The 12,500-nt window shown below is 42.9% G+C and overlaps 1 protein-coding gene across 2 annotated transcripts in view; it reads left to right on the forward strand.

Moving 5' to 3' along the window:
- The window catches only part of LOC122806316 (cryptochrome-1-like), a 401,673-nt gene that overhangs the window by 285,926 nt on the left and 103,247 nt on the right, over positions 1-12,500 (forward strand). The window lies entirely within an intron of this gene.

Genomic DNA, 12,500 nt, shown 5'->3' on the forward strand with positions numbered 1-12,500 from the left:
AGACAAGGTCAACTAGCTGTCCTGAGAGGAGTGAAGTGGTTGTGGCCATCCGCTGTACTGCCACCTATGTAAATTTAGGTGATAGTGTTAGAACTGAGAGAATTTAGCTTGGATAGTTGCCCACCAAACAGTGTTCTGCTGTGAGACTGGAATTATTGTGTTTATGGAAGCATATGTGCCTCAGTAGGCCAGGTTCCATATTGCCAGTATATCCAGCAAAATGCTATGGCTGAGGGGAAATGCTGAATGCAAAAAAAACTAACTTCACTGTATGCTGGGCTATGTCCTGGCTGTCATCTTCTTTTAGTGCTAGTGGATGGAAGACAGGTATAGTTGTATACAAATGGGAGATGAATGGAAGCTTAAAAGAAAAAAAAAAAGATGTGCCCTCAATTATACCACTGCAAACACTTTTTTCAATTTCTCCTGATATTGTGCATGTATTTTTGTTTCATTTGGTTCACAGTGAGCTAAACCAAGCATAAAATGGTGTGTTCTCACAAAGACAAAGTCATTCCTCTTGTGATGGTCGTGTGTTTGAGAGTGATAAACCCAGGTTATTGTGAAGTCATCCAGAGAGCTGGGATGCACCATGGTCTTATTATTGGCTGTTAAAAGGTTGCTACATTATTTTCTGACTACTGCTGGCACAGGCTAAGAAGTCTGTAGTAGATTTGGCTGTATTATGATGCCAGCATGTCTTTCAGATGAGTAAGGCATTCAGTCATCTTTTCTCATTAGGACAGTCAGTAAAAGGCATGCAGTACAACGTTACCAAAATGAAGGGTAGGGGAGGGGTTGTAAATTACATGAGACTTGAAAAGTTGCATTTATGCATTGAAAGAGAAAAGGAAATGGGGAATATAAGTTGTAGAATTGTTTGAGTGGAGTTAAACTTGTGGAGAGGTAAGACTGCAGTGCTAGTTAAACATTTTTTTCTTTAAACTTTAAAAATGAAAGTTTGGGGCAGAAAGCAGACTGTGTAAGACTTAAGGTAGGTTCATTTATATTTGAATCATGGAAGGAGCTGGTCAGCTGACTTTTGTAGGTAATATATCAAGGAACTTCATTTCAGGGATTTTTTTAGGCAGTTGCTACAGCGAACTGCTGGGTGAGTAAATGTCTTTCCCAACCTTGCCAGCTCATCCTGTTCCTTTTGTAATCTTAAGCTGCTTCGCTGTTGAATTGTCCACCTCGTACGATAGTTTTACCTTCAGTAACCCCCTCTCTTTTTCCTAGTGATCCCCTTAAGGTCATATTTTGAAGGTCTACACTTAAAATAAAGTTTAATCACCATCCTGTATCTTTATACCTGTTAGTTGCATAGTCCAGGACCCATAGCATTAACTTAGCTTGTTTTTCCAGGTCAATATTCAAAAATCTTAATTTAGTACCAGTGCCTAGGGCTGTGCTGAATTGAGAGTATGGCTGGACAGTGCATAAGAAGGCATAGATGCCCTGATGACAGTGCCCAGATTATATGTAGCAGCAAAACAAAACATCTTTGCAATGCTACAGTGTGGTAGTTTGACTACCGGAAAGGAGTGGAGTGCAGTATATATGGAAGTGTGCCCTACCATCCTAGCAGAGCAATGGAGACTGCAGATTACGGTAGAGTAATGAAGTATATTATGGGGCAGCACTTGGGGGGAGTAAGGAGGATAAGAGTTGGGGAAGTGTGATCTACAAGAGAGTACAAGAAGGCAAGTAAGAAAAGGGAACAAGGTCTTCCATTTAGCAGGTGTTTGAGCAAGGCAGCTAAGGAGTGATGCACTGATAGGGAGAGTAAGCTTAAGAGAAGTAAAGAAGGGAATCCTCGATGTTAATAAATGAATGAAGTCATGCTAGCTACATTTGGTGTGGCGATAAGACAGCATAGTTATGGTACAAGGAGTAATACATTTTTTTGTGAATAGTTCATTTTACAGTACAAAGTTTGTTAGAGAATATTTTCATCAGAGTTGATAAATTATGGAATAAATTACCTTTAGGCATCAGAAAGGTGTCTAGTCTAGAAACGTTTAATGCTAATTTAGATAAATGGTTTGGTGACCAATATGGAGTTCCCTGATGACAGGTTCTTTTAAGGTGTCCGAGGCCCAGAGTTTGTGTTATAGTGAACATTGAACTAACTAGAGGACACTGGTGAACTTCCCTTATTTTGTCATTAAGTGTAATGATCTTTTACAGCTACTTGAGTTACCACCAACTCAGGCAGATGGGACCTAAATTTAACATCTCATCTAAAGGATGGCACACTTAGAAGTGCAACCCCCCCCCCCCCCCCCCAGCTTGCACTGCAGTGTCAGTAACGGAAAGTTATTCCAAGCAGCTGGTGTTGGAAGTGCCCTTGGACTACTGAGCACAAAAGACAAGTGTATTACCTGTTGGGTCAGGGATACTGAGTATGTTTGGGATGTCTATGTCCTGCTAGCTTTTTTACATTGCAACACTGCACAAAAGACAAGTGTATTACCTGTTGGGTCAGGGATACTGAGTATGTTTGGGATGTCTATGTCCTGCTAGCTTTTTTACATTGCAACACTGCACAAAAGACAAGTGTATTACCTGTTGGGTCAGGGATACGGAGTATGTTTGGGATGTCTATGTCCTGCTAGCATTTTTACATTGCAACACTGCAGATGTAAGACAAACTGACTAGCTTTTTTCACTCATTAATTCTGTGCAAGGTGGGTGTGCCAGTCACCAAGCAGAATCTCTCTTTGTTTGGCAAATATGACTCAAACAAATAACCACTGGATGCTACAGTCAAAAAACACTTCACTAAAGCATCACCATTCACAGCAACCTTTTTCAAGAATGTATGTGCTGATGCCTTTTGGGAGGTAGTGATTTAGGAGAAGGTATGGGAAAATGTCTTAACACTGCATGCTTGCTATCCGGTCTGAAATCAAGGATGGCTTTGCCACTGGCATTTTATATTGCACGGTATGACCACCACCCATTGGGGGAACCACAGAACTGCTTTAGTACTTTACTTTTCCCATGGGTTCCTGGCATTGTACCACTGAAATGGGCCTTGTGACAGACATAGTACTGTGCAAGTATCTCATAACTGTACATGTTTGAGTAGGAAAAATCACTGCTGCTTTGCATGTCTCCTTCCCCCAGCTTGCTGATGATGCAGCCTACTTCTCTTTGATATCTATAAGTGATCTAGTTTCCTTCTTGTGTTTTAACTTGCTCTGTATAAAAACAAGGAGTAGTTAAACAGTTCTTGTTTTTTTATGAGCACATAAATGTGTCTCACTCTCAAAACGGTTTTATATGTATTGCACAAGATCAAAGAAGAATTTAATGTAGTTAGGATGGTTGTTTTTGTACAAGCTGATATCAACAGTAAAACTGCAGGGACTGTTCATATACTGTAAGTTGCGTGAATATCTTGTCCTGAACAAGATGCAAACTAATGACAAGGGAAGTAAGAAAAAAAATGCTTAGCAATAGTGAGGAGCATGTAACAAAAACATGTAAAAGGGAATTCTGAATTGTGAAACTGCTTTATGGAAGTACACTAGCAGCAGCTTAGCATTATGGTATGCACTGCACATGAATTACCTGATAGCATATATTTTTAGTCAGGATATAAATAAGTAGAATTACATCAGCAGCAGGTTGTCTTAAGAGTACAAATTCCTTTACCTTCCTGTTTTAAGTGCATCATGCCACATTCATGCCTCCATTATCCGTAACAGGTATACAACAGCTTACTTGTGCAATGTTTTGTTAATTCCTACTTTTACCTTGTCAACCAATGTCTGAGTAGCATGGAAGATGTATATGGAGGGCACCAAAGGTGTGTCAGGGAGGAGGAACTGAATAAAATATGCACTTGGAATGTTAGGAGATGGGATTCACAGTTCCAAGCAAAGGATAGGGGCATGGTGGAATTAAAGATGGATGATTCTTTTGCTGAAATGTTTAGTCAGTACAGTATTAAATATTCTCATTTTTGGTTAACTGCCAGACTAATTTAAACAGTTACCACACAACAAATAAAACAAAAAAAGAATAATATGTAAAATAAACGACCAGCAAAACCAGGATCCACCACTGTAAACTTTAATCCAACCTCTGCAGTAGCCTTCCAAGAGAATACAAACAGAAGAAATGCAACACATACTTGTACAATAAAATTAATCAGTCAATCAAACAATTATACAATTAAAGCACTTAAAGAATTTAAATAAAACCCCCCCCTGTTACCCAATATTGTATTAATATAAAGAAAAAACTTTGTATAAGGAAACTCTCTTTATATTAAAATATGGCACTTTAGCCCCTTGTGGCATAAATGTAGAATACAATTGGAGAGCTTTTATTTAAATTCTTTGTGTTTTAATTGTATAATGGATTAATTTTATTGTGTAAATATGTTCATAGGTTCATATATTAGTACTAAGCTAACTGCCCTTACAAGCCATTTTAAGCCTAGCCAGTTATCCCTTGTGAGACTCAAACCCTGCACCTTGTGTTTGTAAGGCAAACACCTTAGCCATTAGACCATCCTCCCAATTTTCTTCTGTTTTGTATTCTCCTTGGAAGTCTACTGCCGAGGCGTTAGAGGTTGGATTCAATTTTACAGTGGTGGATCCTGGTCGTTTAATTTAAACAGTTAATTTCCATAGTTCAAGAGACTGAGTTAAATGATTCTGAGAATGTGAAAATGTAGAATAGTTGTACAGAGTTAAATCAGGACGCATCATTATGCCTTCTATATAAAACATGAAAAACCACTTCTGTAATGTAGAAAAGAGAAGCCATGGTACAAGGACAAATAGCTTGAAGATATATCCACTGTTAGAATTCTTGTTTCTGCTGGGGTTCTATGTGGTTCAGAAGCAGTTGCAATTGTAACATTCTAAGGGGATCCAGTATCTGTCTGCCTGGAATGACATGATTGACACACCTCAATGCTTTGCCAGAGATGGCCTGCATCTGTCACCCCTGGGCTCCCGGATACTGGCCAAGGCTCTTGCCACCCCTGTAGTGCCTTTTTTAGGCGGTATTCCAAAGACCAAATTACCACCATAACAGCTACAAACACATGCAATCTGAGAGTCATGCTGCTCAATGCTAGAGGTCTAAATCTCAAAATGCACTCACTCGAAGCACTCCTTAAAATGGAGAACATAGACATTTGTGCTGTAACAGAGACCTGGTTCAAGGCAGCAGAAAGCACCCTTGCACTAACTGGCTATAACTCATTCCACACCTTTAGGCCCCAGAACTTGGACAGAGGCACCAAAGGTGGTGGTATTTCCATATTCATAAAGGATGTGCACACCTCCAGACTGGTAGCTCAACATAACGGATCAGAGATGCTTCAGGTGCAGCTAACATTGGGTAAGGCAGCAATTCAGGTCGTAGCCTGTTATAAGTCCCCAATCATGCCCCAAGACACTCACTCCATCTTCCTAAGAACCCTGGAGAATATTAGGGTCCAGCCTAACACACTCGTACTAGGCAATTTCAACCCCCCCCCCCCTCCATTAACTGGGAAAACTACTCCTGTGCCAATTTTCCTGGAATTCATTAATTCCAACACCTTGGACCAGCTCGTTCTTACCCCCACTGGAGGTAGCAACATCCTTGACCTGGACATTACTAACATGGGTTACCATTGCTCTACACCAATAGTCAACTCCTACCTGGTTAGATCCAACCACAAACTAATCACCTTGGAAATCCACATCCCTCCCACCCCACCCCCTGCAGAGGTAACCACCATGAAAAACTTCTCCAAAGCTAACTTTGGGCTTCTAAGGACAGAGGTGGCTAACTTCACGGCACCCATGTAAATGGAGAATAATTGCATGACCTGCGAGTCATGCACCAATGCACTGTACGAACACATACATAAATGCATGAATCTCGCCATACCCAATAGAACCAAGACGCTGTCCTCCAAAAAAAGAAAGATAATCTGGTGGTCCCCTGCCATAAACAAACTCTACAACAGGAAGAGGAAACTGATGCGTTATAAGGTGAAGTCCCAAGGCTGGAAAAGCTCCCTTATCAGCCTCAACAAAAAGTCAAGATCCCTCATCAAATCCTCTGAAGCTAGCTATGAAAACAGAATTGCAGCAGATAGTAAAGACAACCACAAGGCCTTCTATAATTATGTAAAGAACCTCTACGGCAATACCCAGATTTGCACTGAAATACTGCACAATGGTACTACCTATACAGAGCCAACAGATGTTGTCAATATATTGGCCGACAGATTCATTGCCAACTTTACCCCTCTATCCCCCCAAAGGACCAATCACAATACCAGTAGATTGCCAGGCACCCAGTATTACTGCTGCACAGATTAAAACAGCACTGTCCAAAGCCAAGAATACAGATTCTATGGGACCTGACAATATCCCTGGCTGTGCTCTACATGAACTACAGAGTGAACTGGCACCTCACCTGTGTGCCCTGCTCAGTCACAGCCTCACCTCAGGCTTTGTCCCTACCAAATGACGCACTGCTATAGTCATCCCTCTCCCCAGAGGAGGACCGACTACAGACCCTGGGAACTATCACCCCATTAGCCTGACAAGTCTGATATGCAAAGCTATGGAATGCATCATCATGGACCTAATAAACCAGGATATAGGGAATTTCCAAACTCTGGATACCACACAGTTTCGTTTTGTGAAGGGTAGATCATGCCTGCTGAACTTGGTCGACTTGTTTGAGTCAGTCACCAGAGCTGTGGATGAAGGCAAGGTGGTTCATACAGCCTGCCTTGATCTGGCCAAGGCCTTTGATACCATTCCCCACTCAGGAATCATAGAAAAATTCACTAAGCTAGGCATCAACCCCTATTTCACTAGGTGGGTTGCAAACTGGCTCACAGATAGAACCCACAGTGTGAAAGTAGCTGATTCCAAGTCAGATTGCCGACCAGTCACGAGTGGAGTCCCGCAAGAATCGGTCTTGGGTCCTCTCCTGTTTGGTATCTACTTCTCAGAAGTCCAGTCCGACACGAAGGGACTCTGGCTGACAAAGTTCACAGACGTTTGCAAGTTGGGAGCCATTATTAACTCCCCAAGTAATGTTGACATCCTACAGAAAGGCCTCACTGAGACCAATGACTGGTGTCAGAACCATGGCCTTAAGCTGAATGCCAAAAAATGTGATGTCATCCCCTTTGAGACAAACCCAGTTCCCATGAACTACCACATCGATGGTAGTCCACTGAACACAGAAGGCATTATGAGAGATCTGGGAACACAGGCTGACAGCAACCTCTCTTTTGACCACCACATTGACACTGTGGTCAGAAAGTCCTTCTGTGTGGCACATCTCATTACTAAGGGTTTTGCATCCAGGAAGAAAGAGGTCATTGTCCCCCTCTAATCTTCCCTCATTAGGCCAGTCATAAAGTACAATACTCCATTTGGCATGTACCTCACTAGACACCTGCAACAACTGGAGAGGCTGCAAAAGTACCTCACAAAGAGGATACTAGGCTGGACAGACTCAAAGAATTCCAACTGTTCTCTGTCTCATATCGGCTACCTAGAGGTGATCTCTGCTTGACTTACAAAGCCATGTCTGACCCAGCTCTGTTAGAAATACTACATCTAAAGAAATCCCAATCCCTCTGCACTACATGCTCCAGAGACCTCAACCTCATTACTGCAATGAACAGAACATGCTGGAGGGACAGGTTCATAACCCAGGGACTGCCCGTGCTATGGAACTGACTTCCCATACATGTCAGAGCACCTCACTGGCCCTCTCAAGAGAAATCTTGAGTGGATGGGAAATGTAAAATTCACCCCGGGTATCACTCCAGTGGCTGTACTCGACAGAGACACTAGGAACTAATGATGTTCATAGTGTTTCACTATTGCAGTCATTACTCTTGGGTTATCCTGCTGGCAGGCTACCCGCAGTCAGCCAGAATTCCAAAGTCTAGACCCGGTGTTGGTTGCTGTCGCCTCCTCCCTGACATCAGTGCGCCAGGGGTATAAAAGATGCAGCCAACGCCATTTTCTTCAGTCTTTCTTGCCACGCGGTGCCCGAAGCAAAAGCAGTTCGCAAGTGCCGGTCGGCCGACTCCTGAGATTTTCACAGACTAATTTCAGATCTGAAGTCTTCATTAAAGCTAAGTACCCCATTGGGGAAACTTTTTTCTTGCTCCAGACCGATGTCAGAAAAAGTTCACAATTGTATTTCTTGTGGGAAGCAAATACCTCATAAGGATCTTCATTCTTACTGTATTTCTTGCCTAGGCCCTGATCATAACGTTGCTAGCTGTCTGTTTTGTGCTAGATTCAACCAACGCACTATTAAGCATAGGTTTGATTTTGCTTTTCATTACTTTGGCCGAAAATTCAATTATATAATGCCGTCGGAACAGCCGACGACCGGAGTTTCTAAAAAAACGCAAGTAAAAATAGAAGGACAGGCATCCGAGATCCAAAACTGACAACGAGGCTTCCGCTAAGCCAGTCGCTGGTTCGCCGGGTCTCAGTGAGGCGCTTTCACAGCCCCTGACGCCCGCTACCTCAGAGCCACAGGCCACTGACGACTCCCACGTGGAGCCAGCTAGGCCTCTGGATACTCAAGGTATTGGACACTCAGAAATCATTTCCTCAGATGGGTCTGGAGCCGCTGAGCAGGCATCGGCTTCTGAGGGTATTTTCAGACCTACACAGCTATATGTAAAGCCTGCCTCAGCTTCAAAAACAAAGACTACAGCAGCTTTAAAGACAAAGAAACAAGTACAGCATTCTCCAGGACAAACTTCCATGCCTAAGAAATAGATGCTCAAAATGGCCGAAGACCTTATTACCTTGATCAGGGGTTCCCATCCCCCTCCTGACAAGAGGCCTAGGCAAGAGACAGACTATGACTCTTCAGCTCAGGTTTCCATTTCCTCTGACTCCTCTTCTGTACAGGAATACTCTCTTCCTCCCTATGAGGATTCTGATGGTGAATAATCCATTCCTTCAGCCTCTCCTCCTGAGGATTATTCTTTTGGGGAAACCCTACATACCATGAGGGAGCACTTTCTCTGGGAGAGCCAAGATTACTCAGAATCAAAGAAAAGGCTTAGAGATTCTCTTTTACTTCCTCAGCACAGACCTCTTGCTATTCCCCCTGTGCTAGACATTGTTGAAGATGTATTTTCAAAGTCCGTCCTATCTCCAGACTCCTTACCTCCAGCTCCTGTTAAACCAGACAGATACTACAGGGTTCCAGATTCACATAAATTTTTTTATAAAAACCCTGCTGCTGACCCAGAAACTATTTCTCAGGGTCCCAAAGGGGTTAAGGCCGCTACTGCAAAAAAAACCCTGTCCCTTCTGACAGGGATTTAAGGACACTAGACAGATGGGGGGAAAAAGGTTTACACTTCTGCTACTTTGGCTGTGAGGGCTTTAAATTGTCAATTTCATATGATTAAATATCAGCAATACTTAATGTCACTGTTAAAACAAAAAATGTTGGCCAATTCTGATTGTGCAGAAAATAAGGAAATGCAGGATTTATTGCATGCAACTGAACAAGTGGGAAAGCATACTTTGCAATGTGGTTTTGATTCTCTGGAGGCCTCCTGCAGGGCCGCAGTTACGGGTTCTGTCATTAGGAGGCATGCTTGGTTAAAGGAACAAAATCTGCCTGATCATGTTAAAGCAAAATTATTAGATGCTCCATTACAGCATAATACTTTATTTGGTGTTAAAGTAGAGGAGGTTTTGAAGAAAATGGAGGACAAAGCGAAATCTATGCAAACAGTAAAGGAATGTACACAGGTTCAACCACCAAAATTTAGCAGGAACTGTCCTACAAAGAATTGGTCCTTTCCAGTGTCGGACAGGCCACAAAGAGGCAGATACAGACGTCCCAGAGGCAGATCCCAGCCTCAGGGCTCATACAGGCCTAAACAGTGGGGTGCTTCTACCTCCAAAAGTGGAGAAGACAAAGCACAGCCATACAGGAAACAGTCCCAATGACTTGCCTCTGCCAGCACCAAGCACTTATCTTCTTGCAGCCCCCTTAGGGGGAAAGCTAACACTTTTCTTTCAAAATTAGCAAATGATCACCCAGAATAAATGGGTATTGAATATAGTGTCCCAGGGCTACAGGTTCCACTTTCACACCCTGCCAAAGGCAAGAGGTATGCCAAACCTGCCACACAATCAATGGGCAGTGGCACAAAAACAAGTTTTGTCCCTTATGAACATTCGGGCCATTCAGCAAGTACCACAACAAGAGCAGGAACAAGTATTTTACTCAAGACTTTTCTTGGTACCCAGAAAGGACAAAGCCTGGAGACCAATATTGGACCTGTCTTTTCTAAACACATTTCTGGACGTTCCAAAATTCAAAATGTTAACTTGCAGCAGCTTCTTCCCATGCTGAGCAAGAAGGCTTGGCTTGTAACTTTGGACCTAAAAGAGCCATACCTGCATATCCCAATAAGACAATCTTGCAGAAGATACCTCAGATTCATAGCTGGCTCAATGCACTACCAATTCTCTGCTCTGCCCTTTGGCTTATCTACTGCGCCCAGGGTCTTCATAAAATGCCTGGCACCAGTAATTGCATTTTGCAGACAGAGGAATTCAAATATATCCTTACTTGGATGACTGCCTTATACAAGCAGAGAACAAGGACACTCTACTAAAGCATCTGGCGTTCGTAAAAAGATTATTAATTTGCTTAGGGTACACAGTAAACAAAAGAAATCAAAACTAGTACCCTCTCAAGAGATAATATTCCTGGGTGCAAGCCTAAATACAGTTGCCCAGATGGCTTATCTCACGCCAGACAAAGGCAACTAACTTCTTACTTCAAAATGTTGGCAATAAAGACCCAGTTATCTGCAAGAAAAATTCTGCAGGCTTTGGGCTTCATGGCATCCTGCATTCTGCTAATTCCATATGCCAGACTGCATATGAGGAAATTTCAGTGGTACCTAAAAAGTTTGTGGACTCAACACTGTCAAAGCCTGGAAGCATTAATTACCCTCATTCCTTGCCTGAAACAGGAGTTTCGATGGTGGGCACATGCCTGTCACCTTAACAAGGGACAGCCATTCACTCTACCCACAGCCAGGCAGTCAATAACAACAGATGCATCACATTATGCCTGGGGAGCACACATGGCAGGAAAATGTTTTCAGGGCACATGGTCCACAAGCCAAATGCATCTACATATCAATCAAAAAGAGATGCTAGCTGTTCAGAATGCCCTGACAGCTTTCAAGGATCTACTCCATCCAGGACAACTACTGATAAGGACGGATAATACTACAGTCATGTAGTACATAAGTAAGGAGGCACACATTCCTACCCCCTATGCAGACAAGCCATGACTTTGTGGGACACAGCATCGACTTATCAAGTACACCTGCAAGCACAATTCCTGCCAGGAAAGAACAATACTCTGGCAGATGAACTAAGCAGAAACCTTACGGATCCCCATGAGTGGAAACTGGATCCACAAGTCTTCAGCATGATAACAAAGGAATGGGGGATGCCCAGACATAGATCTATTTGCCTCCCCTCACAACTGCCAACTACAGAAATTATGCACAAGGACTTATCACATGCAAGCATGGAAAGTGGATGCTCTGTCATTCAGCTGGAAAACTCTTAACAGTATATGCCTTTCCTCCTCTGCCTCTCCTCCCCAATGTACTCCTAAAGGTCAGACAAGTGAAGCCAAGAATGATTCTTATTGCCCCAGACTGGCCACGCCAGCACTGGTACCCAATCCTAAAAAGCTTGTCTCAAGGCCCAGCCTGGACATTGCCTCTAATTCCTCACTTACTGACCCAGCGAAACAAGATTCTGCACAGCCAACTCGGGACCCTAAATCTGGCAGCATGGCGGATAATGTAACCATTCAAAACACTCCTCTCTCTAAAGCAGTGATGGATGTTATTTTGGAGGCCAGGAGGCCCAATACCAGAAAATCGTATGCAGAAAAATGGAAAAGATTCTGTGCTTGGAACCAGGCACAAGGAATTGACACATCTGTTCCAAATATTCCTCAGATTTTACAATGCCTAACTGAGATGCTGGACAAGGGCCTATCCTTGTCATCAATTAAAATTCATGCCTCTGCCATTTCAGCTCATTACAATACAGAACCTCCTATTTTTTCCCATCCATTACTAAGGCAGTACCTCAGAGGGGCCAAAATCATAAGACCTCCAAGGAGAGCCCCAATACCTGCATGGGACCTCAATTATGTCTTGGAAAACTCACACTGCCGCCTTTTGAGCCAGCCAATACAGCTGATATAAAGTTTTTATCTTGGAAAACAGTCCTGCTCCTAGCAATAACCTCTGCAAGACAAGTTTGAGTTACAGGCACTCATGGCTGTGGAACCTTTCATCATTTTCCATCCAGACAGGGTTTCTCTAAGGACGAACCCAACATTTATGCCTAAGGTAGTGTCCAGTGTGGCCCTTAACCAAACCATTCATTTGCTTACCTTTTATCCAAACCCACAGAACAAGG

The sequence above is a fragment of the Protopterus annectens genome, chromosome 7.part0 (assembly GCF_019279795.1).
Source record: "Protopterus annectens isolate FY-2018-M chromosome 7.part0, PAN1.0, whole genome shotgun sequence".
Taxonomy (NCBI): domain Eukaryota; kingdom Metazoa; phylum Chordata; order Ceratodontiformes; family Protopteridae; genus Protopterus; species Protopterus annectens.